Genomic DNA, 25,489 nt, shown 5'->3' with positions numbered 1-25,489 from the left:
AAAGCTACATCCATATCACTGGAACACACACGCACACACATCCAGCTTTCAAATTCACAGGAGTGGGGCTAAGTTCAGTAGCCCTTGAAAATGGGTGCAATGATTATGGTAGGTAATTTTCCCATGCCTGTTGTTTCTGACACAGGGCCACAGGCAGAAAGTCAGCTTTATACTGCCTGCTAATTACAATGATTGCAGTGTGCAGCCAGAGCTAACTGTGCTATTGATTGCATGCATGCCTCAGCTGGAACCGATATCCTGAGGGGTTTGGACCATTTAAAGCAAACCTGCACTAGAGGCCACCTAGGAAGAGAAGTGTGATGTTACTGCATCCAAAAGTGGAAATCAGCATTATACTTCTTACAGATGTGGAATTTAAAAAATAAAATTCAGTGCTGTACAAAAGGCACTGCAGAAGTAGGTGTGATATAATTTAACTGTTGAGTCAGATGGTCTTACCTGTGAGCCTGCAGCCCACACAGTTGCCACTCTTACTAAGACATTGCTAATCAAACTAGACCCTTCTAGCAACAAAAATGTTCAAGGTGATCTCCAAGGCCATCTATTGGCTCCTCTTTGAAAGTTATGATATGCAATGAAGTAAGGTATTGAGAGGACTACTAGTGAAGGGAATATGTTTCTACTGCTACTGCAGTGTTGTGATCAAACATCACAAACATCTCCTGTCCCACCACCTCCTTTTCCTTAGCTACTTATATTTGGTAGGAGGTAAGGTTGTACCTTAGCCCACGGGAAACCACCACAAATAATCATACCTTCTCTGCCAAATATTGCACGGCTCTTCCAGAGCAGGCCAGACACTGAAACTCTTTCATCTAATGAAAAATCATTGATGTGAAACATCTACTTAGTTCTTGTTTCCAGAGCTTTCTGACCTAATAAAAATTTCCAGTATTTTCTGCTTGCATTAAAGATTTTCTTCAGCAGTATTTTCCTATATAAAGATTGAGGACACTTTGATGGGCCAGTGTTGATGCAATCCTTTCCTACTTTGGAGATATAATTGAAGATGCAGATGCTATATTTCTGTAAGGAGATCGTTATTAAGCCTTAAATTCACATGGTTCCTCTCACAAAAGAAAATTACTCATTAAAAATACTGGAAGAATAATTAATCCTGTTGGCAACACTTCCTTCAGTTCTCCTCAAATGCCAAGCAGCCTCTCCTGCTTTGGGTGCTCCCCTGCTCATTCTCCTAGACATGACATTTACAGAGGTGAATGTCTGCAGACATCTCTGTGGCTAGGAGCAACTGGCCCCTCAGTAGATTTTTGCCACTTTAAAGAGTTCTCTGAAATTCCACCTTTTAAGGGTTATGAGGAAAAAACTGAAACTCATTTGGAAAAATTGATCATTTCTTTTAATGGAGCTGCTGCCAGCTTCTTCCTACTTCTGAGTATGTTTTCACATGTGCAAGATTAGCTGCGTTACTATCTTATTCGGTTCTGATGTGACAGTACCTACACCTACTCTATACTGCACACTGATAACATCATCATGTCTAACCTGTAGAGCACCAACGGACTTTAACTTCATGTTCAAACAGCCTTATTGATGCAGAATCCACAGGGATTCGTGCCAGAGATGTGCATGGCTGTGTTGTTTCCCATTGTGGAATAAAATTGGCATTTAAAGCCTCAAAAACATTAACTGGGGAAACAAATTTTGCGAACAGCTAATGAAACTTGCTGAGGGAAATGTGTGGAGCCTGCTAGTTTGAGGTTGCTGGTGATGAAAATCCTGCTCCCACTTACCTTCAGAAGTGAACACAACTTAAAAGAAAATTTGCTCCTGCAGTTCAAAATGGGAAGTAACCTATGAGTGACACAAACACAACGTATCATGGAAAGTAATCAAAATATTTCTTGAAGAACTTTTAGATTTGTGATTGTCCATTAAACTGAATTCCTAACCCTTGCATATGTCATTAGCATGAGAAATATTTAAACATTTCACAATTAAATTCAAGCATCCTTTGTCTTCAAAATCTTTTGGAATATATGCCTTATACTAATCATATGGGAAAACTCGGCATGGAGTTTATACTATTTCTTATCTGCAGTCTCTTCAATTTCTAGCTGAACATACCATGTAGCACAGCCTGTAGCACCTTTAATGCTTTCATATCTACAGCTCACAGATTTCTTTTCATGATTAACATAAAACTGGCAATTCAAACAATACACCAGAATTTGCTGCTTTTAAGTCGCCACAACCTGCACATCTAGGGAAATAGAAGTTTTTAATGTGTGAGAACAGGTTTTAAGTGATTACACTAATGCTTTCCTTTTAGCTTTCACTTTGCAACTCAAATTGCTTTCTAATTGATAACAACTTCAGAAAGAAACAGTCTGAATGGATTCCTAGGTCTGAAAGTATATGTTCACTAAATTAACTGAAAGCACAGTGTAAAGTTTAAAAATGCTAAGTCAATTTATTATCAAAGTACATATATGTCCTGAGATTCATTTTCCTCCAGGCAATCACACTAACTACAAAGAAACATAAGAGAATCAACAAAAGCACACACACACAGCAATGATGGGCAAACAATCAATGTGCGAAAGACAATTAACTGCGCAAATACAAAAAGAGAAAAAAACAACAAAACAATGATAGTAAATAAATAAGCACTAAATATTAAGAACACGAATTGTAGAGTCCTTGAAAGTGAGTCTGCAGGTTATGGAATCAGTTCAGTGTTGGGATGAGTGAAGTTGAGTAAAGTCATCAGAATCAGAAGCAGAATTAGAATCAGGTTTAATATCACTGGCATACGTCATGAAATTTGTCAACTTTGCAGAAGCAGTACGATGTAATACTTGATAATATAGAAAATAAACTGTGAATTACCGTAAGTATATATGTGTATATCAAATAGTTTAATTAAATAAGTTTAAAAAATTAAAAAAAAAGTAGTGTTCATGGTTTCAATGTCTATTCAGAAATCGGATAGCAGAGGAAAAGAAGCTGTTCCCAAATCGCTAAGTGTGTGTCTTCAAGCTTCTGTACCTCCTTCCTGATGGTAAGAATGAGATGAGGGCATTTCCTGGGTGATAGATACCCTTAAAAATAGCCTTTTTTTGAGGCACCACTCCTTGAAGATGTCCTGGATACAGCACAGGCTAGTACCCATGATGGAGCTGACTCTCTGCAGCTTACTTCAATCCTGTGTGGTAACCCCTCCCACACATACCAGATGGTGAAGCAGCCAGTCAGAATGCTCTCCGCAGAACATCTGTAGAAACTTTTGAGTGTTTCAGATGACATTCCAAATCTCCTGAAACTCCTAATGAAATATAGCCGCTGTCTTGCCTTCTTTATAGCTGCATCAATATGTTGGGACCAGCTTAGGTCCTCAGAGATATTAACATCCAAGAACTTAAAATTGCTCATTCTCTCAACTTCTACTCCCCCTAAAAGAATTGGTGTGTGCTCCCTCGTCTTAACCTTTTTGAATCATTACTTTGGTCTTACTGACGCTGAGTGCAAGGTTGTTGCTGCGACACCACTCAACTAGCTGGTATATCTCACTCCTGTGCACCCTCTCATCTCTATCTGAGATTCTGCCAACAATGGTTGTATTATCAGCAAATTTATAGATGGCATTTGGGCTGTGCCTGGCCAGTCAGTCATGGGTGTAGAGAGACTAGAGCAGTGGAGGCTAAGCACACATCCTTGAGGTGATCCAGTGTGGATTGTCAGCGAGGTGGAGAAGTTATTTTCAATCTGCATAGGAACTTGACAATCCAGTTGCAGAAGGAGGTGCTGTGACTTCTGTAGCTTTTTGATCAGGACTGTAGGAGTGACAGCGTTAAACACTGAGCTATAGTCAATAAACAGCGTCCTGACAAAGGTACTTGTATTGTTCAGGTGATCCAAGGCTGCGTGGAGAACCAATGAGATCACTTGCGCCATAGACCTATAATGGCAATAGGCAAATTGCAATGGGTCCAGGTCCTTGATGAGGTAGGAGTGGGTTCCAGCCATGTCCACCCTCTTAAAGCACTTTATTACCATATATGTGAGAGCTGCTGTACGATTAAGGCAGCTCACAGTACACTTCTGAGGCACTGGTATAACTGTTGCCCTTTCGAAGCAATTGGGAACTTCTGACTGTAGCAGTGAGAGATTGAAAATGTCTTTGAGCACTTCCACCAGTTGGATGGCGCAAGTCTTCAGAGCCTGCCACCTCTGGTTCAACTGCCTGATGATTGAGGGGAAATAATTGTTCCTGAAGGTGGTGATCTGCGACCTGAAGCTCCTCTACCTAATGGCAGCAGCTCGGAGAGAGTATGGCCCAAATGGTGGGAGTCCTTGATGATGGATACTGCTTTCCTGTGATAGCACTTCTTATAGATAAGCTCTATGATGGGAGACTTTACTTATGATGGACCGGACTATATCCATTACTATTTGTAACCTTTTTCCATTTAAGGGCATTGGTGTTTCATACCAGACCATTATGCACAGTCCGTACACTCTCCACTGCGCACTTATAGAACTTGTCAAAGTTTTAGATGGCATGGCTGAATCTTCGCAAACTTCTAAGAAAGTAGAGTAACTGCCCTGCCTTCTTTGCATTGGCACTTACGTGGTGGATGAAGGACAGATCTTCTGAAATGATAATGATGAGAGGCATTGATTGTGTGGATAGTCAGAGGCTTTTTCCCAGAAAAGGTTTCCCAAAATGGTTGCCAGAAAAGGACACATGTTTAAGGTGCTGGGGCGTAAGTACAGAGGAGATGTCAGGGGTAAGTTTTTTACTCAGAGTGGTGAATGCGTGGAATGGGCTGCTAGCAACAGTAGTGGAGGCGGATACAATAGGGTCTTTTAAGAGGCTTTTAGATAGGTACATGGAGCTTAGTAAGAGGACTAAAGGTAAGCCTAGTAATTTCTAAGGTAGAGACGTGTTCAGCACAACTTTGGGGGCCAAAGAGCCTGTATTGTGCTGTAAGTTTTCTATGTTCTATGTTCTATAATGCCAAGGAATTTAAATTTGCTGACCCTCACTGTTGTATCAGGAGGTTTTGAGGTACTGTATTTAATGATAAAGAGAAAAACATCCAAATTTGTTTCATCATTTTTGAGTTTAATGTGTTTATTCTTGTAATGAAACAGACCCTAAAGGACTGTAAAAGTTATTAAAAGTTGCTCTTCCAGTCTGCATTGTACTGCATTCTTTCCACATAATACTCAGATTCTGAAAAGACACAGAGTCATGTTCTGTTACTGTAACTGCATCTTCTAGGAACTTGTCCTAATCTGAGAATCAATTGGCCATCATGAGAAGAAGGAGTTTAGTTTGACCTGTTTTAAGATATCTGAGTAGGAACCTCCTCAATATAGGAAATTGGGCCTCATTTCCAAGCAGAGAAGCAACTAGTGAATGTGTCAGTCAAGATGGGAAGGAAGTGGCAGTACCAAAAAATTGTTGTATGGGGACGGGTTCAACCAGAGCTGTGGTCTGGGGGGGAGGGGGGGGTTCAATGATGATGTAGTCATGAGCGTCAAGGAAACAGTGACCACTGGTATTGCTGAGTCCACCTCGAAACTATAACCCTACCATTGCCTTCTTGCATCAACAAAATCATTGTCAATTCCAAATCGTTATCCCCCCCACATATTCCCCAAAGAAATTTGATTCATTTTGAATGAGCAACCAGCTCACAGGATGGAACTGAGATGCAGCCAATAAAATCATCCAAGATCTCTCAAACAGTTTCCTGGTTTGGAAGATTATCAACACCACATAATTTCCTGCTCAAGAGCTAAAATTCTTTCCAGATTGATTAAACTAATTGACACATAGGACCCAATTGTTATTTGGTGCCAAGAAATACTACAAATAAAGTTCATTAAGACTCTATATTAAATCAAAGCATTTAAATGTATATGGTGTCAAAATTGAATTATTTACTATACAATATTATGAATCCTGTTGATGTGCTATGTCTGTGTTCAGTTTCTGATTACTACTGTAGCAACTGCATTACATTAATGGGAAGAAATCACGCTTGGTATTTCTCAGTTGAATTTACTTGATGAAACAGAAATTATAATGAATTTCAGTATAGACACATGGTATTTGGCCCAAATTGATTTAAGCTGGCATTCTGATCTACAGATGTCCCCTCCCATCCCATCAGCATGCCAATATGTCTTCCTATCCCATCTTTATTATGTTCTTGTCTTGATGCCTTTTGAAAGTTTTTAAATGATTCAGTCCTTCCTGTAACATAAGTTACAGATTTCAGCCATTCTCAGTTTAGAAATGTCTTTGTAATTTCTAACTGGATTCATTAATCTTACATTTATTGTGAATTTCTCACTTAAAAATAATCCTGAATCTGAACAATGATATCTCAAGTCTAGCAGCAGCTGGAACTGGAAGTCGAGCTTCTTTAAGTGACAAAAAATGAAGTGAAATCCATCTCCCGCTGCCACATTAATACTGCTACCAGCTTGGACTTGCATGCTATATACCTTCTTCCTGGGCATACTTGGAAGCCAGCTTGATATCCAAATGAGGTAAAATGTGAGGTGTGCAGAAGAGCTGCATCACTGAGTCTGCACTTGGCAGACTTAATTCACTGATGTCAAAAGAAATAATTAGGTTGGCTATCAGATTGTTCTCTTGCACTACGTAAATCCAAAGTACCAACCATTTTATGAGACAATATCTCATCTTAGCCCATATAGATTTCTAAAATACTGAATTGACTTTATTTCTCATATCCTTCACACACATGTGGATTAAAAATCTTTATGTTACATCTCCGTCTGAATGTGCAAATTATAGTAATTTGTAATAAATAGTATGTACAGTAAGATATACAAAACAGTCAATATAGCTCAGAAATACAATTGTGTCAGCATGAGTTAATCAGTCTGATGGCCTGGTGGAAGAAGCTGTCCTGGAGCATTTTTGTCCTGGCTTTTACGCTGCAGTACCATATCCCAGACGGTAGCAGCTAGAACAATTTGTGGTTGGGGTGACTCGGGTCTCCAGTGATCCTTCGGGCCCTTTTTACACACCTGTCTTTGTAAATGTCCTGAATAGTGGGAAGTTCACATCTACAGATGCGCTGGGCTGTCCACACCACTCTCTGCAGAGTCCTGTAATTGACTGAAGTACAGTTCCCATACCGGGTAGTGATACATCCAGTCAGAATGCTCTCAATTGTGCCCCTGTATAAACTCCTTAGGATCTGGGGTGATAACTAAGAAAGAGATTTGGTGATTGCATTTTTTAAAATTTCCTTATAACATAAAGAAGGTCACTTTGGCCCATGAAGTGCTCTGTGTTGCTGGCATTGCAGGCAATCACATTGCCCCAATAATTTTCTTCATATTCCCCTCCTTTTTCATTCTTATCATTTCACAGTCCCCAAATTCCCTCACTCATCCACACACACAGGGTAATCAGCCAATTAACCTATTAGCCTGCATGTCCTTGCAGTGTAGGAGGAATCCCGTATGGTGACAGAGAGGACATGCAAACTCCAAGCAGCCAGTAGGAGTAATCTGGGTTACAGCAGCCTGAGACGTCAGCTTTACTAGTTCCACAACTAAGCTGGTCTTTGCTTTGACAGCTATGAGTTGCTTTGCCCTGTCTGCTACTTTTAAATCAGAAATGGTTCCAGGAGAGATGTTGCTGTGCTTTCCCAAGGTCCACACACATAATACCTTCACAGATAAACTCAGCTCAATGAATTAAATACTACTTGCAGAATTTTCCAGAGCCTGTTACAGGATAAAAAACAGTACCATTGTTTGAGAAAATATAATATGCCCCCAACTTGTTATTCATTTGTAGAATTTCTACTGAAACATTAAGAATTCTTTAGCAGTATTAATGTTCTTCTGGAGGAAACCACAGACCAAAATTGCATCACTTTTTGAAATGACAGACAAGGATACATTTTGGCACAGGCAAAACAAATGTATTCTTATTATTCAACTTTAGACACAATGGTCAACTTCTTGCTTTCTGTTCCACAAGGACAACCAGCTGGCTCCATTGTACATATACTGTATGTTCTAAAAATATACCACATCAAAGGATAAAGATGCATCTGTTCTGCCCTGATGGGGTGAGGAGGGATCATACTGAGCTGGGTCAGACATTGTGTCCAATCTTCAGTTTTACACTTCCAACAGTTGCCTCATCTTTTGCAGATGAATGGGGTTGACAACGTTCATTAAAAAAGGTCATCAAAACTGATCTTCCTTTTTTAAAAATTTGTATCAATTAACTTTATTAAATAAGTATATATTATTTGCATTTCCCTTCATCATTTAGATGTTTTTCAGTCATATCTAGAATTCTTTGATTATTGGAGACATTTTGAGAGCTGCCACAAGATATTAAGGCTGGTCTAGGGACGAGGTCTCTCAACCCAATGTTGAAGGTCTACTCACTGCTTATGGACCAGTTTTACCAACAAAACAGCAATGCCCCAGGATAATGGGAATGGTACAGCTGCACAATGTTTGTGCAACTGCAGGGAAACAATGAGAAAGTGTGACTAAGGTTGAACACAGCCTATCCAAACACTAAAACTAACTTGAGCTTCTTGTCAGTTTGAACAGAGGAATTCCAAGCAAAGCAGTAAACATAAAACTTAATTATTTTCACATATACATGTTTTGTTATCAAAGCCTGAAAAGTTATGAAATTTATACATTTTGACAAAGAGCACTGATGAAAAAATGCTGCTGATTTTGAGGATCCAACATCATATATAAATACAGACACACAAACAGGCACTTTGGTGCAAGTTATCAACCTAGACACAAGAAAATTACAAAACCTGCTGTTTGGAAGGCAGATCACTGGGTTCCAAGGAAGGTGAAATCTAGATCATTTTTGTAAGCAAAAGAGATTCTGCAGACATTGGAAATCCAAAGCAACAAACACAAAATGCTGGAGGAACTCAGCAGGCCAGGCAGCATCTATGGAGAGGAATAAGCAGCCATTGTTTTGGGCCGAGACCTTTCGTCTGGACTTTTGAAATGATTTTTGTTGGTGTGTGTTAAGGTTTCTTTGAGGACTGCGAAGAAAATCTGCATGGACCTGTGGCTTGCTGCCATCCTCAGAACTGGGGCAAGTCAGCTGAAAAGGACAACCATTTTGGACAGCAGCTGAAATCTTTAAAAATGCCTCCAGCCACAGCATCAGTGTTCACAAAGCAGTAAGGTCCCCAATACCTTTGCCTAGGTCATCACTGTAAAGCACTTGCGCTCTCTAAATTCGCAAGTTCTACCAAAGCACATCACAGAGTATACAGATTAATACATGGAGGATGACAGGTGTTCAAATTGAATGCCATTTATTTAATGACTCTACTCAACCAGGCTCCAGAACTTTTTATAGAAATGTACACAGCCCAGGAGCTCTTGGTCACATGACACAATCCTTAATGGGGTGACACCCTTAAAATGTCAATTACTGTTCACAAGCAATATTACACATTCACCTCTCATTACCTTGTTAATGTCAAATGAACAATAATGTTAAAAATGTAGTGCAATTGACTTCTGTGATTGATATCATATTGCAAATGCTTAACAGGTTTATATCACATCCCACTCGCTATTTATATAGAGGCATTGAAATGTTTATTTGATGAATATGGGACAAAGCTGTTCTTGTTTAGTGCTCAGTGCCTCAAAATAACCATTATACGTTTCCTTTTTAAGAGAGTGTGGCTGTTAAAATAAACGAGGGCTTTATTCTATCTAAATGGAATTTATTAATCTAATTCTTTCATGATTTACATTTTATTTTTCTGATTTGCATTTTAATATTACTTTTTCATTTTTAGCTAACAATTGAACTATTTCAATGATTGGTGGGCTTTATTACTTCACAGTGGTGATAGAGTGAGTGGGCACTGCTTGTTCACTACTGTGTTAGTGCCTGGTCGATATTGATTGTGCCTCTGGAGCTTTGACAGTTGCTTTATTGGGTGCAGTAGAGTATGTTCTAGATGAAGTGCATTAGTTCTGACTGGATGCTGCTGTTGATATGCCCTCCGGCTGCTGGAAATAAATCAAGATCTGAGACCATTTGGTCAAAACTAAACTTATTCATCATTTTACGTGGAGATTTCAATATGGTGCCATCTCACGGATCTGACCATACCTTTAAAAGGTTCAAAAAAAAGTTCAGAGGTTCATTTATTATCAAAGTACACAACTCTGAAATTCTTCTTCTCCAGAGAGCCACCCTAACTTCAGTGTGTTTGGAGAAGCTGCTGTGGATTTACCACTTGGTTAAATCAACTGAGAATAGGGTCAAAAGAGGTCATTCCTGCTAAGATTTGTTTTTCTATTTTGTAAGTATAAGTTGGTTACCTTGATTAGTGCAGTAAATGTGTGCTGTCAGCAGGGAGCCTCACCTGCCTGCTGGTCTACGAGGGATACACAAGAGACTGCAGATGCTGAAATCTGTTGGAGGAACTATGTAGGTTGAGCAATACAGGTGGGGATGGGGGTGGCAGAGGGCAGGGATTCTTAATGTCCTAAGTCAAAGCTCTGCATCAGGGCTCAAGGCATTAAGACCAAAAAAGAATTGGGATGAACTCATCAGTCACAGAGAGTCAAAATCTGCTGGCATGAATAATTCGAAGATCTCTGGCCTTCATATCTACACTGAAGCAACTGTATCCTTGCTTGAGCATCCCCAACTCCATGCACAGCAACTTATTTGGACCACCTTGCAGCCATGACTGTCCAACAGTTAGGATACACACAGGAAAACCAAAATTACAGGCAGTACCTCTTCTGAATTCCTAAAACCCAATGACAAAGAGTTTCCATCACATATACCGAAGGCATTGTCCATATTTAGGAAGAAAACTGTTTACCTGCGGCCTCAGAAATGCTGTAATCATCCACAGCATATAGAAAGAAGACTTTTCAGATAATATTGCGAACCTTGAGTCCATGTACTCTAGACACATAGAAACCCCACTAAGGTCAGCACACCCATTGGTAACTTCTGCCCCTTCTGTATAAAATTCTACAGTTCCCACATTGGCTTCACTGTATCAGAGTGAAAGCAGGTCACCTTCTATTCACAAGAAGAAGATATTGAAAATGTAAAAAAACTCCATGCTGCTGGATACTTCATCAAAGGATTCATAAATAGCAGACTACAAGGTAAGAATGTCAGAAAGGCAAGCAGGATTCATAGTAAGGCATGTCAAAGCTGAAATTTATGGATGCAATCTCACAGATTTCTGGCAAATTTCTGAAAACTACTACTACGTCGACTCAGGCCTGTCAAAGGTCAGCTAATGCCCAGGAACACCAGCCAAATATGAGCCAAGCATGACAGAATTAAAACCAGTGGATCAAACGTTCTCATATTTAAGAACTCCATGGAAGTAAACAAGCGGGATTTTTGTTTCTATTGATTAGGGATCTTACGTACAGGCTACAGAGGCCAGCTTCACTCACAAAACATAACCAAAAGTGTCACCTACCATGTAGTCTCCTTCAGCCATAAAATAGAGATGAATATTGAATGGATTATTATTATATGGGTATATATGAATGCAAGAAAGACAGGTGTTTGTGCAAAATATGGCTTGGGCTTTTTTTATTCCATGAATTGTAAGAACTTGGAAAATCCATTCTTTTTTTTTTAGAGAGATGAAGATATTTTCCCACTAGAAATGATTCTGATATCACCTTCCATCTCATGCTCCCCTTATATCATTTAACAGAGTTCAGTTTCACCATTACTCCACCATATGTCTCTATTTCCCTATTTTTACACCAGCCTCATTTTTAAACAGAACTCCACAGCCCCTAGTTCATTCACTTCAAAATTGTCATCATCTATCAGTCAAGCTTTTTAATTTTCACACGGCAGGAAGTTGAAAATGTGAGGTGATAACATCACAATGAGAGGTCTGATTGAACAGGGCAGGCAATTGTGTTATCTCTTTAACCACATTGAAGCACTGTGAGATTAACAGCCAACAGGCAAAGAAAGAAAAATAAATTAAAATGAATTGATGCCAAATCAGATACTGAAAGAAACATTAAGGCAGATAAAGAGAGTGGTTTTAAGAAAGGAAGAGTGAACGAGAAAAATATTTTTAAAAATTACAAGACTTACAACCTTTAGGAGAATCACTCTAGCAATAGTTAATTTTTAGTTAACCGCAGCTCCTACTTGTCACATTGTTAAAAGTGTGTCTAACTCTCATGGGCAAGAACTTGGTCTTTTGAATTTAGTGCATACCTAATATAATCACTTTACAACATTCACTGCATTTCAGTGGACAGCCCACAGCAAGCTGCCATTTTAGTGAAGCTGATAACAGAATTGTGAGCAGGTTGTGTTTGGCTTTTGATTAAGTACAAAAAAAATTGGCCGCGATTAAAAAATAATAATTTTGAGTTTACTTCAATTTTAAAAACTCTGATATAATATCAATAGTTATTAAGGTTCTAATGGAAAACATTTGGAATAACTCTAAGACTAAGGAGCTGGTGGAGGACCTGAGGAGGGCTAAGGCATCGGTGACCCCTATTTCCATCCAAGGGGTCAGTGTGGACATGGTGGAGGATTACAAATACCCGGGGATACGAATTGACAATAAACTGGACTGGTCAAAGAACACTGAGGCTGTCTGCAAGAAGGGTCAGAGCCGCCTCTACTTCCTGAGGAGACTGAGGTCCTTTAACATCTGCCAGATAATGCTGAGGATGTTCTACGAGGCTGTGGTGGCCAGTGCTATCATGTTTGCTGTTGTGTGCTGGGGCGGCAGGCTGAGAGTAGCAGACACCAACAGAATCATCAAACTCATTCATAAGGCCAGTGATATTGTGGGGGTGGAACTGGACTCTCTGATGGTGGTGTCTGAAAAGAGGATGCTGTCCAAATTGCACGCCATCTTGGACAATGTCTCCCATCCACTCCATAATGTACTGGTTAGGCACAGGAGTACGTTCAGCCAGAGACTCATTCCACTGAGATGCAACACTGAGCGTCATAGAAAGTCATTCCTGCCTGTGGCCATCAAATTTTACAACTCCTCTCTCAGAGTGTCAGACACCCTGAGCCAAAAGGCTTGTCCTGGACTTATTTCCACTTAGAATAATTTACTTGTTATTATTTAATTATTTATGGTTTTATATTGCTATATTTCTACACTATTCTTGGTTGGTGCGACTGTAACAAAACCCAATTTCCCTCGGGACCAATAAAGTATGTCTGTCTGTAATAATGCAGATTAAAGTTTTTGTCATTCTTTTCAAAAGCTCCACAGTTTGCTTCCTTTTTAATCTCTCCCTCTCCCAGTGTAGAGTGCCCTCTTGCTTCAAAACATCCACAATTGTCCCTGTATCTAAAAGGACCAAGGTAACATGTCTGAACAACTGGCATCCTGTCGCACTCACCTCAATAATAAGCAAATGCTTTGAGAGGCTGGTCAAAGACTACATCCTGCAGCTTGCTACCACCCACATTGGACCCCTACAATTCGCCTACCGACACTACCAATTGACAGATGACGCAATGGCCACAGCTCTACACACCATCCTTACACATCTGAAGAAGGATGCTTATGTAAGAATGCTGTTCTTGGACTACGTTCAGCATTCAGCACTATAATTCCCTCCAGGTTTGACAAGAAGCTCAGGGACCTTGACCTTCACCCTGTCTTGTGTAGCAGGATCTTGGACTTCCTGTCAGATTGCTGGCAGGTGGTAAGAGGGAACTCCCTCACCTCTGCCCCTCTTGACTCTCAACACAGGAGCCCCTCAGGGTTGTATCCTAAGCCCCCTCCTTTACTCTCTGTATATCCATGACTGTGTCAACCCCCACAGATCCAATCTGCTAATTACATTTCCAGATGATACTACATTGATTGGCCTAATCTTAAATAATAACGAGGCATCCTACAGAGAAGAAATCATCACCCTGACACTGTGGTGTCAAGAAAACAACCTCTCCCTCAATGTCGCAAAAACAAAGGAGCTTGTTGTGGACTACAGGAGGACTGGAAACAGACTAACCCCTGTTGACATCAATGGATCAGGGTCTGAGAGGGCGAAAAGCTTTAAATTCCTTGGCATAAACATCACCGAGGATCCCATGTAGTCTGTACATACTGGCTGTGTGGTGAAAAAAAAGCACAACTTTCTACAGGGGCACAATTGAGAGCATCCTGACTGGCTGCATTACTGCCTGGTACGGGAACTGTACCTCGCTCAATCGCAGGACTCTGCAGAGAGTGGTGCGGACAGCCCAACGCATCTTTACATGTGTACTTAACCACTATTCAGAACATTTACAAAGACAGGTGTGTAAAAAGGGCCTGAAGGATCACTGGGGACCCCAACCACAAACTGTTCCCACTGCTACCATCCGGGAAACGGTACCACAGCATAAAAGGCAGGACCAACAGGCTCCGGGGCAGCTTCTTCCACCAGGCCAGACTGATAAATTCACGCTGATACAATTGTATTTCTACGTTATATTGACTGTCCTGTTGTACATACTATTTATTACAAATGACTATAAATTGCTCATTTCACATTTAGATGGAGACGTAATGTAAAGATTTCTACTCCTCATGTATATGACAGATTAAGTAATAAATTCAATTCAACCTCAGTAATTTCCTAGGGACTATTGCTCCTAGATCTCTATATTCTTTTAATTCTAGCCTCCAACTTCACTTTAAGGACTCTTTATCCCATTATCTTAAGTTTGTGTTACTTATTGCTAGTTATTTATATTTGCATTTGCACAGTTTGTTGTTTTCTGCACCATAGTTGATATTTCATGGATCCTGTTGTAGTCACTATTCTATAAATTTGCTAAGTATGCCCACAGAACAATGAATCTCAGGCTTGTATATGCTGACATACGTGCATGTACTTTGATAATAAAATTTGCTTTGAACTTTGCACATCCCTGATTTCATGCACCCATCATTGCCAACTGAGTGGCCTTTTATCAAATGTTTGTTGACACTCAGTTTAGAGCCTTAATAACATTATCCTCACAAGATGGAATGAGATTTCATTTAATTGCAAGCAACTTTAGCTGTCAGCACGACTGTGTCAAGGAGCCATTTCTCCTCACTTCCCCCACCTAACAGAACTGGGAAAATCAAGTATTCATTTTAAAAGACTGTGTTAGGAAACTACATCTGAATAAAAATATTCTTCAAACAACCTGTAATTTACACAAATTAATTGCTCATAAAATTCAAAGCTTTGTATACTTCAGATTTAATTTTAATAAGTTGTTTGAAAAATCTTGAATGCAATTACTTTGCATTTCATATGCTTTTGTATAGCCAGAGAATATCTGATTAATTTTCATTAGTCCTGACAGAAGAAAAGATATATTTAACATGGTTCTCTTTAGGGCCCTACAGAATACTTTGTTAATACAACTGCTCAAACACTCAGTTCCATAGGGCAACAGGGAGTCCATAGTTATTGCCAAGAATCATTTCAGTTGGACAAACTGCTATACCGAACCCAGAGTGATTATTAATATTTTTATGTTTGGTTTTGTTAGCACTCCAATTAGACTGTTAAAATTAGTGCGTTTATTTCCTTTGTATTCATCCCATGCAGAAAAAGCAAGTAGTTGACAATCCTGGTGTTTTTATATGTAATTGCACATGAACCCCCACCTGAAATTAAGTACCATATTTACATACCGGCCGTGTTGTTTTTTTGACAAAGAAATCTGAGACACTGGGTTTGTGATGATCAATTGGTACATCCCTGGCCCAGACTTTGCCATTATTCTGTCAGTTCTTACAGATGATGACTGCAACACCCACTAAAATCTGGCAATCACTAATTTATAGTAATTCAGAAGCACAGTTATCAGAAGTCTAACCATGCCAACAACTTAACATACCCTGGGAACATGGGAACAGAAGGAAGAAATTTATCCCCTTGGGCCCGATGCACGAGGGCAGGATGTGTCTACTGACATAACCCTGTTGGAGCTGACAGAACTTGCTAAGAATGGTTTGTTGAATGGACAGCTTAGCAGAGTGGAAGGTAATGATCTGGGGATTTTAAAGGTTCTGCCAACAATGTTAGAAGGGGAGCCACCATTCAGGAAGAAGGGAGACATCTCAGATACCACTGTGTGCAAAGTCCCATGAGAGAAAATGTGACAGGGAGGAAGTGGGAGTGAGGAATGCAGTATTTACAAGAAGCAAGTGTGACAGTGGGAAAGTGTGTATGGAATCAGAGGAAATAGCAGAGGTAGTTAATAAATAATTTATAAGTGTGAAGTAGTTAATTTTGGTAGGTCAAATATGATGGTAGAATTTAGCATTAATGGTAATCCTCTTGACAGTGTGGAGGATCAGAGGGATCTTGAGGTCCAAGTCCATAGGACGCTCAAAGCAGTTGTGTGGGTTGACTCTGTTGTTAAGAAGGCGTATGGTGTATTGGCTTTCATCAATCGTGGAATTGAATTTAGGAGCAGAAAGGTAATGTTGCAGCTATATAGGACCCTGGTCAGACCCCACTTGGAGTACTCTGCTCAGTTCTGGTCGCCTCACTACAGGAAGGATGTGGAAACCAGAGAAAAGGGTGCAGAGGAGATTTACAAGGATGTTGCCTGGATTGGGGAGCATGCCTTATGAAAACAGGTTGAGTGAACTCGGCCTTTTCTCCTTGGAGGCAAGGAGGATGAGAGGTGACCTGATAGAGGTGTATAAGATGATGAGAGGTACTGATCGTGTGGATAGTCAGAGGCTTTTCCCCAGGGCTGAAATAGTTTCCACAAGAGGACACAGGTTTAAGGTGTTGGGGAGTAGGTACAGAGGAGATGTCGAGGGTAAGTTTTTTACTCAGAGAGTGGTGAGTGCATGGAATAGGCTGCTGGCAACGGTGGTGGAGGTGGAAATGATAGGGTCTTTTAAAAGACTTTTGGATAGGTACATGAAGCTTAGAAAAATAGAGGGCTATGGGCAAGCCTAGTAATTTCTAGGGTAGGGACATGCTTGGCACAACTTTGGGGGCTGAAGGGCCTGTATTGTGCTGTAGGTGTTCTATGTTTCTAAGCAGGGTGAGAGGAACAATAGTCAGAAGTCCATAGGCTTGTAATGGATTCTTGATGCTAGCCTATCCCTGAGATGGCAGTGAAGAAATCCATAAAGAGAAATGTTAGAAAGGTACTAAGTGAAGATAAGAACAGGGCAGAGATTGACAGGAAAGGTGATGAAAATGTTGAATTCTGCATGAGTGCAGGAAGCAGCAGTAATGCAGTCATCATGGACTGGAAACCGAATTAAGGACTGAAACAATTCTGCTCCATGTACCCCATCCAGAGGTAGGTGTAGCTTAGGACCACACAAGTTTCCTTAGATATACCATTCAGCTGAAGGAAAAAAATCTGTTTTGAGGAAAAGTTGTTCGGTGTGAAGACCAGCTGAGTGAACACTGATGGATCTAAAAGAGTGGAGCTTCCATGCAGGGAAGAAGCAGAAGGTGTTTAGGACACCCTGATGTGACACGTAGATGGGCATCTACATCTTCGTGTATCGTGCTAGTAGAACTATAGACTGGCCCACCACAAACACACTGGCCAGATGGTCATAGAGTTATAGATCACAATAGCACAGAAAAAGGTCCTTCAGCCCATCCAGTTGGTGCAAGACTATTCATCTGGCTAGTCCCATTGATGTGCTATAGCAATGGATACCCCTCTCGTCCATGTACTTAACCAAACTTCACTTAAATGCTGAAATTGAACCCAAATCCATCAATTCCGCTGACAGTTCATTCTACACTCTGGCAACCCTCTGAGTGAAAAGGCTCCCCCTCATGGTCCTCTTCAACATTTCACCTTTCAATCTTAACCCATGACCTCTAGTTCAAGCCTCACCAAACCTCGGTGGAAAAAGACTGCCCTTCATAATTTTGTATACCTCTATCAAATCTCCCTTCATTCTCATACACCTTGGGGGATAAAATCCTAACCTATTCAACCTATCCCTATAACTCAGGTCCTCAAGTCCTGGCAACATCCTTGTAAATTTTCTCTGCATTCTTTCAATTTTATTAATATCTTTTGTGTAGGTATGTGAGTAGAACTGCACACAATACTCCAAATTAGGCCTCACCAACATATTATACAACTTCAACATAACATCCCAACTAGTGTATGCAATACTTTGGTTTATGAAGGCTAATGTGACAAAAGCTCTTTACAACCCTATCCACTTGTGATGCCACTTTCAAAAAGTTACAGATCGGTTCCCAGATCCTTCTGTCTGCCACAGATGGATCAGAGGGTCCTACCTCTCACCATGTAAGCCCCACCCCCATTTCCCCTTCAAAGTACAACACCTCACACTTGTCTGCATTAAGTTCTATCTGTTATTTTTCAGCTCATTTTTCTAACTGGCAAGGATCCTGCTCCAAGTTTTGATAGCCTTCCTCACCACCCATGATGCCCCCAATCTGCAAATTTGCTGATCCAGTTTACTAAATTATCATCCAGGCTGTTGATATAGATAATAAACAATAGCAGTCTCAGCTGATCCCTGTGGTGCACCACTTGTCCCAGGCCTCCAGTCAGAGGGGCTACAATCTACAGCTATTCTCTGGTTTCTCCTGTGAAGCCAATGTCTAATCCAATCATCATGAACAGCAAGCAAATGAGCTTTCACGACCAGCCTCCTATGTGGAATCCTGTTAAGTCCATATAGACAACATTCCCTACATTTCCTTCATAAACTGCCTGTTCTTGTGGAAAAATTTTCTAACGTCCTAATGCTTCCCCCCATTCCCAAAGCAATACCACACCTGTAGTAGTGAAGACTTGCACTCCAGAAACGGGCGCAGCACTTGACACATTGTTCCAGTATATCTGTATTCATCAACAATTTCCCACATTTCTTATATTTATGTAACCCTCAGGCTTGCCCAGCTCCTGTTCATCCTGGGTAGTCACGTTTGTGTGGATGCTGTGTAATGTACCCACAGTTACAAACCCACAACTGCAAAATATCAGACAGTACACCAAATGCAATTAGATGATTGAACTTTATGAATCTTAATCTTAATAGAGGGTTAGTAATGAAAATAAACAAAAAAAGGGGCCCAAGTCAAGTCAAAGTCATGTTGGAGCTTACTCAGTTGTCATTCTTCAGTTGTCATTCTCAGTTGTCATTCTTCAGTTGTCATTCTCAGTTGTCGCCGACCTTCAGACCCTCAGATCCCAGCCCACTCCGTCTGGTGGTCTACCAGTTCTCTTCACCTCTCCTCGACAAAAAGACCGCAAAAACAACGTCCTTCCAGATACACAAGACAAAACAACAATCTCCGATTGGCTAACATGCATTCTACAGTCCTGTTATCTCCAGCAACAACCCAAACATTGCTGCTACAGAGAAACCGTTACCTCAGCAGTGAACATTACAGAGAGGCCACTTCATTAGCCTTAGCAATGAAACATTACAAAGAAGCCATTACATTTACAAAAATGCAGTCATCAGCAAAATGATGGAAGCTGTTATTCACAATGTTATCAAGTGGAACTTATTTGCCAATAACCTTCTCACCAATACCCAATTTGGTGTTCGCCAGGCCACCCAACTTCATACCTCAAAGCACAGACCAATGAATAGAGTTCATATTGGAGATCATTGTTGCTTGGCACTTAGGTAGTGCCTGACTGTTCTCTTGATTTTCTGTAAGCAGCCATTGACTGATTAATTTGCTGAGGAGCTGGAATGGAGCAAACATCTGTGTTTCTGACCTCATTATAGAGTGAAGATCTAGGAGATGAGATGAGAAACATTACCCTTCTCATCAGGATAGCATTTGACTGTATGTGCAACCAAGCTGCCCTAGTAAAATTGAAATCAATAGGCATCAAATCAAAAACACAGTAGCTATAGCTTGCATAAAGGAAAGTTATTGTGACTGTCAGAGTAAAATGATCGTCACTCAAGGACATTACTTCATAGCTTTCTCAGAGCAGTGCCCTAGGACCCACCGTCTTCTCCTTCTCCAGTGATCTTCAATCTATTATAAGGTCAGAAGTGCAGATGTTTGCTCATGATTGTATATGTTCAGTTCCATCTCCAGTTCTTCAGCAAATAAATCAGTCTATGGCTTCTTACAGAAAACCCAGACAGCAGTCAGGCACCACTTAGGTGCCAAACAATAATCATCTCCAGGAGAAGATCTAAGCACATGCCATCAACATTGAATGCAATTGCTCTTTTCCAAGTCCTTCTTCATCAACATCCGGGAGTTACAATTGACCAAAAACTCAACTGGAATAACAATCATATGCAATAGCTACAATGGCAGCTCAGAAGCTGGGTATCCTGCTCTACTAGCTTTCCTCCAGACACCACAAGACCTTTCTGCCATTTACAAGGCACAAATCAGCATGATAGAATAATCTCCACTTTCCAGGATGAGTGAAGCACCAACAACAACCCTTAAGTCCCTCAGGGTTCTTCATCTCAAGTTCTTGATATTTGTTGCCTATTTATTTCTTCTTATTACTGTATTATTCTGAAAAAGGGTCTTGCCCGGAAACATATTCTGTTTATTCATTTCTATAGGTGCTGCCTTATCTGCTGAGTTCCTCTGAGTTTTGTATTTACACAGTTTGTTGTCTTTTGCACGTTGGTTGTTTGTCCATTCAATCGACTATGGTCTTTCCCTGATTCTATTATGCTTCTTGGAGTTACTGAGTATGCCTGCAAGAAAATGAATTTCAGGATTGCATATGGTGACATATATATACTTTGATAATAAATTTACTTTGAATTTTGAACATCCAGGACAATGCCACCAGCTTAAATGCACCACATCAAGCCTCTAAATATATATTCCTCCCATCACCAGCTCTCAGTGACTGCTGTATCTACAAAAGTCCACTGCAGTTATCCATATAGACTACTGTGACAACAGCTCCCAAACCCATAATTTTTACTGAGGAGGACAAGGGCATCAGGTACATGGGAATATCACCACTTGCAAGTTTTCCCCTAGACTGGACATCATGGTTCAATGGTTCCATTTAATATCAGAGAGTGTAGACAACATACAACCTGAAAATTCTTACTCTCCACAAACCTCCACAAAATAGAAGAAAAGCCCCAAAGAATCGATGACAGGAAGATGTTAGAACCCCCGAAAACCCCTTCACCCACCCAAAGCATCAACCCTCCCTCACCCCCCTCCTGCCTCAGCAAAAGCATCAGACCCGCCCCCACCACCCAGCATGCAAGCACTAGAAAATCCCACGATGAGACCACGATCTAGAGACCATCAAAACCCAATGGTCACCTGACAGTTCAAAATGCCACTGGTCTCTCTCTCTCTCACTATTGACAAAGAGAGAGGTGTCACTCCTGCCACAGTGAGAGGGGAGACCAACAACTCACTGTTTCGATGTTCCAGTCCGCAGCGCCACTTTTATTTCAAGTTCCCCAACTAGAGAATTGACAGCAAACTCTCCCTAACCAATCCTCTTGCTTGGGTCTAAATTCTTGTGTACTCTGCCCAACAACATGAGAGAGTGCCTTAAGCAGAAGGAACACACAATACTTGAAATGCTTCACGAACCCATTCTCAAGGTCAATTAGAAATGGGCATTGAATGCTGGCACTGCCAACTATGTACACTTTCTGAAAATTGAGGTTAAAAGAACACAAAACATTAGGAAACAATTATGAGAATATGCTAACATTAGGTGGGATCTTGGGTCATTTAGTAGTTTGTTGCTAGAACAGAAAACTCACAATTTTGAAGATAGACTGACTGGTTCAAAGAACAATGGAGGTTAAGAAAAGATTTAATTTAGATGTATGAAATTATCTGAGGCCCAGGCAAGTTAGCAGGAAGCACCTACTTTGCTCAATAGTGGAGACAATGGCATTTTAACTAGTAGAAGGGTTAAAAGGCATTTGAGAAAAGATTTCACACAGTTTGGCAGGGTCCAGAACTCATTGCCTGCATTGGTGGCAGAGGCAGAGAAACTCATTCGTCTGAGAAGTATGTGGATCTGCATTTAACCCATGAATATCCAGACCAAGAGCTGGCTCTTGGAGGTAATCCACGCAGTTCCAAATTTCACTGAATAGCCTCCAGTTGCTCCAGATATTTCTATGATAAAACTATATTTCTGTAGTCCATGTCCTCTGAGTTAGCCATCATTAAAATTCAAAAGCAATGAATGGTTCTGAATGTTTTAGTCATTCGTAAATATTTAAACCTAATACTTGAATCCTTTAAAAGATACATTAAAAATAAAGTTCTTTTTAAAGACTTAATTTACATAAAAATAAAGTAAGCTAATTATAAAAACCTAAACATACCAACACTTTAAAGGTTTACAATATCTTCTGCCATTGTAATCAATGGAAAAGAATTCTCATTATCACTGAACGAGACAACACTGAACACTGTTATCAGTTATCACAGAACACTGAACTGTTGTTTCAGTGAATTTTCCACCATGCGTTAGATGGCTTCTACAGTGTCATTGGACAACATGGTGCATCCAGTTTTGGAATACATTGATGATATCTGTAATAAATAGCTAATTGTGATTCTGATATATGTTCAAGTGATATACCAAGTTTGCCTCCGACTAGGGCAGCGCGGTAGCGTAGTGGTTGGCAAAACGCTTTACAGTACCAGCGACCTGGGTTCAGTTCCCCCTGCTGTCTATAAAAAGTTTCTACTTTTTCCTTATGACCATATGGGTTTCAATAGACAATAGGTGCAGAAGTAGGCCATTCAGCCCTTCGAGCCTGCACTGTCATTCTGAGATCATGGCTGATCATCTACTATCAATACCCGGTTCCTGCCTTGTCCCCATATCCCTTGATTCCCCTATCCATAAGATGCCTATCTAGCTCCTTCTTGAAAGCATCCAGAGAATTGGCCTCCACTGGCCTCTAAGGCAGTGTATTCCACATCCCCACAACTCTCTGGGAGAAGAAGTTTTTCCTTAACTCTGTCCTAAATGACCTACGCCTTATTCTTAAACCATGCCCTCTGGTACTGGACTCTCCCAGCATCTGGAACATATTTCCTGCCTCTATCTTGTCCAATCCCTTAATAATCTTATATGTTGCAATCAGATCCCCTCTCAATCTCCTTAATTCCAGCATGTACAAGCCCAGTCTCTCTAACCTCTCTGCGTAAGACAGTCCGGACATCCCAGGAATTAACCTTGTGAATCTACGCTGCACTTCCTCTGCAGCCAGGATGTTCTTCCTTAACCCTGGAGACCAAAACTGTACACAATACTCCAGGTGTGGTCTCACCAGGGCCCTGTGCAAATGCAAAAGGATTTCCTTGCTCTTGTACTCAATTCCCTTTATAATAAAGGCCAACATTCCATTAGGTTTCTTCACTGCCTGCTGCACTTGCTCATTCACCTTCAGTGACTCATGAACAAGGACTCCTAGATCTCCTCTGCATTCCTCTGCATGGTCTGGTTTAGTCCAAAGATGTACCAGTTGGTAGGTTAATTTGTCATTGTAAATTGTCTTGTGATTACACTAGGGTTAAATCAGGGGTTGCTGGGTGGCATAGCCTGAAGGGTCAGGAGGACGTACTCCACAAAGTAGATAGACAGAACATTGCAGCTCAGAAACCAGATCATCAGCTCATGATGTTCTGTCAAGCTAATTAAACCTTTTTATATTTTGTATTTCTATCCACAAAATTTGCATTGTCTTCTAACCTCTCATTATATCTTTCATCAATGCTAAGATTTTGCTTTTGAAGTACCATGGACCTGTTTTCTCTACCATTTCTTATGTTTTTCCATAACTCAGTCTTCTAGTCAAGTATAATTAGTTTGGTCACAGCAATATTGCAACAGAAGTTTCCATGTTATTATCTCCCAGTTAAATCTCTGCCTACCATTCATTCAGTTCATGCCCAAACAAAAGAAAATGACTATTTGGGAAGCACATCCTTACTATTTGTTCACATGTTTTATTCACACATTTTAAACTTCTCATGAGTTTAATTACTTTATATTTTTTACCTCTTGTGCTTAATCCAATATTTCTGACAATTATTTTTTCTTCATTTGTTTTAGAATTATGGTTAGTTTTTATTTTTTGCCTGAGACCTACCTGCTTAATACCTTTCAATAGAAAGTTAAAATCAGTTGTATTACCTTGTATGCCAATGTAGCAGAAACACTGGTCAGAGACACCTGTCTATCAGGTCCAGTCTCCTAAACTTATTAATATTGGAATGAGTGAATGGGACAACTGTGAATGTGGCTGTTGAAGGTGAGTTGAAGAAGTTTTACAATTCTGAAACCAACAAGGTAGCATAATTGTAAAATTTGACATGACAAAGTGTCAATTTTTGACCACACATATGCTTGGGGAGAAAAAAAGGCCCACTACTAAATAATGTTATCATGCCCCCACAAGCTAAATATGTTCCCTGAGTTTTTAAATGGTGGATCATTGTGATTCTCATAAGTTTGTAATACAATCAAAATCAAAAGTAAGATTAGATTATGAAGAATAGAATCTCTTTGATGGCATTTTTCCAATTGGATTCTATTATCATCATGGTCAGGGTGAGGAACATATTCATAGCAGTATCTGGCAAGTTATAAAAGACCTGGAAGGCACAAGTGCCAAACTATATGAGAGTTAAATGGTATTTCACTTGAGTGAATATCTGTGGCATGCCATCAATGGTGCAATATCCTGTTCATTTCATGGGTGATTTCTTTTATGTTTCATAACCTTCCTTGCAAATCAGAACATTAAATGACAATCCACTACAGGGAATTATCACATTGCTGGGCAAGGATATTATCATTTGCCACTAGGATATAAATATTCAATACAAAGAGACAAGAGTTTTGAGAAACTAAATACTTTTCAACAAATGCATTGTTTGACAGGTAAAAATAAAATTAGAGTTTATCTGTAATCACATATAATATATCCATATCATCTTTTGTTTCTCAATCAGATATAGACTAATGAATACTAGAATGTTATTACAAGGGTGTAATTTAATTTACATAAAATCAAAAATCATGCAAGGCAGTGTAAGCAATTAAGAACAATCATCTAAACATAAGAAACATAAACCTAGGGAACAGACTACATTCATGTAATCATTCAGTTACATCTATTATATTATCTATTTTGTTGTGTATGCAAGCGAACAGGGATCATGTTACTTTGGGTTAGCAGCAAATGCTATATACAATAACTGCACGTACAATAATGGCACATGATGATATATATTCAGAAGGATTAACTACTATAGTTTGTTAGGAGTACTTTGTCAAACAACAATCCAAAACAGATCTCTTGGAAACTGAAGATCTACCAAATGAAAACAATTTATTTAATCACACCCAAAATAGTTGTACAATTGTCTGAATCATGCATAACATTACAGAACATATTATAAACTTAACACTCTTACATTC

General features: G+C 39.9%; 1 protein-coding gene across 3 annotated transcripts in view; it reads right to left on the bottom strand.

Annotated features, from left to right (window-relative positions):
* cacna2d3a (calcium channel, voltage-dependent, alpha 2/delta subunit 3a) overlaps nt 1-25,489 on the bottom strand; it is an 893,404-nt gene that overhangs the window by 445,941 nt on the left and 421,974 nt on the right. The window lies entirely within an intron of this gene.

Source organism: Hypanus sabinus, chromosome 19 (assembly GCF_030144855.1).
Source record: "Hypanus sabinus isolate sHypSab1 chromosome 19, sHypSab1.hap1, whole genome shotgun sequence".
Lineage (NCBI taxonomy): Eukaryota > Metazoa > Chordata > Chondrichthyes > Myliobatiformes > Dasyatidae > Hypanus > Hypanus sabinus.
Note: the sequence above shows the minus strand (reverse complement) of the source record. Positions and strands in the feature narration are given on the sequence as shown.